We start from the raw sequence: 6,964 nt of genomic DNA on the forward strand, positions 1-6,964 counted from the left end.
CCATATATAGTAAAAAAGACAAAAAACAAAAAAAACAGCAGTAATTTATTACCACCATAAAAAAAAAAAATTCTATATGCCTCAAAACAATAATATAAAATTAATTTGGGTACAGCATTGCAGGACTTATTAATTGTCATTTAAACAGTCACAGCACTGGAAAATGGCCTGGTAATGAATGAAGTTGTATAGACAGGCTGGAAGTCAAGTGCTATCAAATATTATGTTTTACTATTCTCTGCCTTGGATATTAAGAAATAATTATATAAACTGGAATGGATGGGAAAGTAGAAAAGTTCCCTTCCTGTTCAGTCATTTGACTTATCAAAAAACAGTATTCCTCTTGGATTGTGGATTGATTCTCCACAGACATAGATTTGTAAGGAAATAGGCTGATTCACAGCAGCTGCTGCATATTCTCACATCAAGTGAACTGATTCACTCAGTACTTTGGACTTTTACAAGATCACTTTAGCACTGTGGAGCATACTTCCATTTGTGTTACCTTCTGGATCATAAGTTCCCTACCAACTTTGATGGCCTTTGACCAATAGGCAATTGTGTATTATAATGGCAGTACAGTAATCAGCCTTTTGAGTGTGCCAAGTTAGTATAGCATGTACGCCTTTATTTGGACATTACTAAGATCTGTGGTGAATTGGATTGGACATTGAGACCAAACCCCAGAAGGAAGTATGTGGGAAAGGCAGAGTACAGAATACAGACATGGATTAGTGGAAGGTCCAAAGGAGCCTTTCACAAATGCACTTTTTTATTGGCTATCTACAATGTATAATCCAGATTGCCATTAGACCAAATCTATGAGGGTTTACTGTTTATCATATCACATGGAATAAGAATAAGACATCATGGAGCAGAGAAAGGGAAAGCAGCTAACACATGGTATTGTCTATGTGATTATTACTTTAATGTCACATGCAAATATGAAAAATCAGTTATAATCGCATGTACATAGAAAATGTTGCATTTTTACCCATTTTTTGGTAGTGTCCCTAAAAACCACTTTACGGTGCATCTGCTTAATAGTGAGGAAGATTAATGAATGGAGCTTTTGATGTCAGTATGTGGGAGATTGCATGCTCATTGGCTCTTCTATCACAGGAACACTAGCTAATATGTTGAGCATTTATGGGAATATGGGGCAGCAACACCTTTGTACCTTAGCACAGGTGTTTTTGGTACAGGTAAAACTGCAGCTATTTTTAAGCTTAAGATGTACGGAATCCATAACAATGAACTTCTCATTTGCCCACTCTTGGTATGTTCAATTTACCAGTGAAGGCATTTTGTTATATCTGTTTAATAATTGCAAAAAAATACCTGTTGATCTTTCCAGAAATCTAGTGAGCTAATAGCTGCATATTCTCTCTGACTATATTGCTTTGTTATCAGTCAGAATTGTTCCCAGTTTTCTCTTTGCTATACAGTACACGTTTTCACTATGTGAGGAAAAACAGGCGTGGGACAGATGTTTTGTAGTCCTAAAACAGTTCATGTCCTAGGCTGACAGTGCTATTCCTCTATGGATACACTATAGTTAGTCATCATTGTTACCTTAGGGCAAAAAGTTTTTTGCTGACTTGAAAATAAGTCTGAAAAATTTAAAATAATGCAGATGCATTTAAAATCCCACTCTGGTAGATCTAAAAATTCTCCCTTGTAGCACGGTTAACTGCTCATTTATTCTAGGGCAGAACAAAAGCATCATTACTTACCTGATTCTCCTCATCCCCAGCAGAAGACACTCCCATGTGTTTTGTCGGTGTACTGTTTTGTGGCATCATCCATCAATCTCAATGGCATCAGGACCTTAGACCACTGGAGCATAAGGCTAAGATGGTGTAGGCATCGGTCTAGCAATGTGGAAGAGTAAGGGAATGAGGTAAATACATCTTTTTTTCCTTTCCCCCTAGACCTAAATGAGAGGGATAATTTTAAAGTTTTCCCCAGTTGGGCTTTAAATAAGCATTGCAAATCAGTAAACACTACAAGAGAAATATGTCTGTAGTCTTAACAGCAATATTTCCTTTTTAGGATGAATAATGTGTTATAATATAATACACTCACTCAGTATATATTGTTTGTATGCTATATATGTTACAAGCTTGATGAATAAGCCCTAGATGTGCTGTCAGCTTTCAGTATTAAGCATTTCATATCTTGATTTATGCTACAAAACTCAAGCCAACAGCACTGGTATATAACTCCAATGCACAGGCTCAAATACAAAGTGTTGTAACACTGCATTTGTAATGAGTGCATTAGCTGGAAGCATACAAAATATATAAAAAATGACAAAGGAATATATCAGAATCTTCTACTGCAAAGAATGACAGAGCTAAATCTAATCAAATGTAACGTCATATCTTTTTTCCAGATACCTTAATTCTGCACCTGTTTTATTGATTTGCATGGTAATTTGGAATTCACAGCAAGAAACATGCCAGCTTTCATCCTTGTTGCTTTTATGGCAAATAACATATGGAATAAAGTGTTTAATTTTCCTCCACATTTATTGTCAGCTAGTGATATTTAAATGTAAAATATTTCAAGAATAATGACTTTTTACGTTATGGAAAAGTAGCTATGCCAGTCTGTATTTTTTCTTTGCTTATAATAGTGGAAAAAGCATCATGAATGCAAAAATGCAAACATTTCACAGATGTGATACACTAGCTGACTGGCAGGCCAGTAACCACTTACAGAAATAAATGACAAACTTTTATATAGCAGGCAGCTTTTACATTTCCATTCTACAATTTGCAACTCTGCAGATGAATGTTAGTTTTTCTTTCAAAATAATGAGTAGTTATCTGTTATAACCTAAGAGCAATATTTATCAAATAAATTGTAAAAATCATATAAAAATAACATTTAAATATATTATACAATTTAAGCATTGTCCTCACTGGTGAGTAAATTAAGGATGAATGATTGTTTTGCAGTTATGACAAAAACAAAAGAGAGCTAATTGATTTATTAATCACAAACGATAAAGTGGATGGGAGCAAATCAGCATATCTAATTTTTAACAGGGGCATCAAAATGTGCCTCCTAAATATGTGAGTACTGATTGTACTACTGATGATGGTACTCTGTAGCAGATCATGCAAATTAGAAATCATTAGACATGTGCATTCGTTTTCGTCCAAATGCATTTTTGTCAGAATTTCAGGTATTTTCGTTATTGTTTAAACAAACGATAACGAAAGTGCAGAATTCGAAAAACGAAAGATCCGACATAAACAAATGCTTTATTTTCGTTTTCGTTGCTACAACAGTTTGATATAGATAGGAGATTCGACATGATGATGACAATAACTATCTGTGTCCATCAAACCTATGGTCGAATGTGCCTAACCTTAACTCTATTAGTCCAACATTATTCTACATAGAGAGAAAAGATTCGACATAGAGAGAAAAGATTCGGCGTAGGGGAGAAAAGATTTGACGTAGGGGAGAAAAGATATTCGACGTAGGGGAGAAAAGATGAATAAAAATAATGATGATGATGAATGTTATTGGCTGATTGTAACCAAAGAGAAGGAGCAGTAAAATAGCTAGAACTAAGTACACACGTACTTTGGCTTATGGTGTCTGTTGAAAGTTCTAAGAAGATTCGACGGAGCAGGTAAACTATACGGCGTCGTACAGTTTAGCTGCTCCATTGAATCTTCTTTGAACATTCGACAGACACCATAAGCCTTCAATGACAGATTCGACCTTAATTTGGATTTTCAGATGAATGCAATTTTTAACAAAAAACGAAATAAATAAAAACGAATTCCGGGAGTAACTAAAAAAATTTATTTTTCGGACGAAAACGAAATTCCGAAACAAAATATTTCAGTGTGCACATGTCTAGAAATCATGCAAATTAAGTAATCAGCACATAGGTATTTAACCTCAAGCCCTGGTTCACATTGATGCGATTTGACATGTCAAATCACATGCCAAATTGGCGGCAATTGCTGGCAATAGCACTGTCCTAATCGGTGCGACACCGTGCCAATCCATAAAGCAGTTTCTGTACTACTTTTGGCAATTTGGGGCTGATTTTTAATTGTCATCTGTGCAGCAACCAGTACAGATGTCTCTGAAAACGCCCCCGAAGTCTGGACTGACTTGCAGGAAATAAAATTTCAGCTTAACTTGCACGATTTCATTCCCGCAGTCAGTGTGAACCAGGGCTCAAGGATAGTTGTGACTTTACAAAAAAAAGCTGTATATGTAAGCCCCCCCCAATGTATGTAGTTCTACCCTCTAAGGAGCCTCTTGATAAATGGATCCTTCGTCCATTGCTCCAGTGGTGACCCACCCTGAACTAATCCTGAACTTACTGACACTCTTGTAGTCTAAAGCGTGTGGTGAAAACGGGATCAGATCAGGGGTGTTACCACTGGAGGAATAGCAGAAGGATCAATCAATAGTTTCAAGACCAAACACAGCTACTGTATATGCCCTTTTTAAAATCCCCTAACCATTCCACTGGCCAGTAGGGTCTTAGTACAGTCTGCTGGTGTTGGGACCCATGGACTCCTGTTGGAGAACTCTCTCTAGACAGCAATGAAGTCTAAGCAGAAAGCAATAGGTCCCTTAGAAAAAGGCACCAAAGTACTGTAAACACTGGTGTCTAAGTGGCCTTTCACCACAATTGCAGGAGGTCATACTACACACATAGTACTCCCATCTCGCAGGTGTTAGCTGAAATTGCAGCTCTCCCCTCCCTAGAAATCTTAGTTCTTATCATTATGGCCCATGCAGCTCGGTTTCTTCTCCCTTTGTGGCTCTGCCCTATGTAGCTATGTCATTCTCCTATGGCAGTTGCACACCATGGTACACTTCTTTCTCTTTGGTCTGCTCCAAGAAATTCTCCCATGGGCCTCACACAGCACAACTCAGTCCACAGTCCTGACAAAAAAGTTCACCTCTGCACAGCCTTCTGCTCATTATTCTTCAGTACAGCCACCCTATTCTTCTCTCCTTGGACACTGGAACCCTAAAGTATCTAAGTGATCCTCCCCGCCTTGCAGCCCAACAAAACCCAGTTTCCCATGCTCTACCACATAGACACCCTGTGCCTCTCTTTCATATGGGCTTTCCTCCTCTATGTGCAATGTCGGTTAGGGTTTTAAGTCCAGCCAAGGCTCCAACCAATAGGAGTCCTCCTCTTTCCACTTCTCCCTTTTCCTGTCCACACAGTCCAATAGCATGGTGGGAGACAAGGAAATAGGCCACAGTGTCAAGGAAAGTGCTCGGACCATGTAGCTATTTCTCCTTAAAGAGACATCAACCAGGACTACGCCCTTCTCCCATCTGGTCCCCAAAGAACAAACTAAATAAATGAAATGTGGGCAGCAAAACTTTCCTACCACTGTATATTAGGAGAAGGGCTGGGGGTATCATTCATAGGTACAGTTAATGGATGTACCTGTGCATTGGAAAATCTGCACAAAGGGACAAAAGGGACATGGACAATGCTGTTACATTGGTACACTTATACCAGATTTGCACAGGGTGATCTTTTCTGGACTGTTTTCTTCTGCATTGTAAGTAAGTCTTTTAGAGGGATGAATCGGTTTCTGCCCCCTGATCTCTAATGCATTTTGGGTGGTGGTGTCTCTTACAAAAAAATTGGGGGGGTTGTTGGGGAGAATACTTCCAACTCTACAATTGATTTAACATGAGTCTCTTCCTTTCGACCCATGGCACAAACCTTGGAGTGTCAAGTCTGAATTTTCAGGGGAGCTATCTTTGTGGCCAGGGTGGAATAAGAAGGCCAAACTGCCATGGTTATTCCATTTCCAGATCTTTATTCTCCTCTTCCCTTTCTTCCTCAAGCGAGGATGTTGATTGGATCACTGGAGCTTGTCTAGTAGAATGTGAACTAGTTGAACGTGACTTGGTCTGTGATGGCACTCAAATGGCTTTACTCAAAAAAAAAATGGTTACAATGCCAGGTCTTCAATTGACCTATCTTCCCATCTAGGCAAATCTGGTATACTCTACATAAAGACCAGATCATTCAGCACTGACGATAAAGGGCTGGGAGCTCCATCCATCAGCCTAACTGTACCTTCCATGGAGACCCGCAGCAGCACCCAATCAGAACAAGAACTCTGAAGCCATAACTTATCTGGTTGTGTTATTTAGTAAATCATAACTGATAATCTATCAAATAAAATACTGAAGGCCAGGTCCACTGGAAGTTGGACCTCTCTTCCGAATGTAAGCATATAAGGGGAGTACCTGGTCAAATTATTTCTCATACTGCTGCAGACATGGACAATGCTGTTACCGCTCTGTTGTGAGAGTCCCAAGCAAATGAATGATGATGTGACCAAACCGCTTACGCTGTGAGTTTTCTTAAAGATGGAGGAGGTTGTCTGCAATTTCTAGATCCCTACAATGGCCAGCAACTTATTAATGTGCTTGTTTTCAAAGTCTCTACCTTGTTCTGAATGGATCTTTTGAGGTAACCCATAATGGATTGAAGCAAATCTCTACCAGAATCTTGGTCAAAGTTCAGGGTCTTTGATCTTTCATTGAGAATGCCTGGACATAGTGTTTAAAGTGGTTGGGCACTATGAGAATGTTCACTTGTCCACTTGCATTTGTCTCCAAGCACAGAAAATTAATGCAACTCCATGGAACCTTGACGTGGAAGTGGCACATTGGGGAAGCTCTAGAGGGTAAAGTGTTTCTCTGTGTATACTATAAGCAGGAATGGCAGTAGCTTTCCACTTCAGTCCTCCTGTAGTGTCAGTAGAGCTGATCTCTGATGAGTTTAGAAGTTATTTGGGCTTATAAATGACCATGCTTGTCATGTAGGACTGTTAATACAATGCCCCTATGCTTCTGAGGGAGGAAGTGCTGCCACTTGTTCTTTTGGATCATTTCTGGGATCCCTTGGATAGATGAGCCCATCACAAAGCTGCAACCA

The sequence above is a fragment of the Aquarana catesbeiana genome, linkage group LG04 (genome assembly GCF_042186555.1).
Source record: "Aquarana catesbeiana isolate 2022-GZ linkage group LG04, ASM4218655v1, whole genome shotgun sequence".
NCBI lineage: Eukaryota > Metazoa > Chordata > Amphibia > Anura > Ranidae > Aquarana > Aquarana catesbeiana.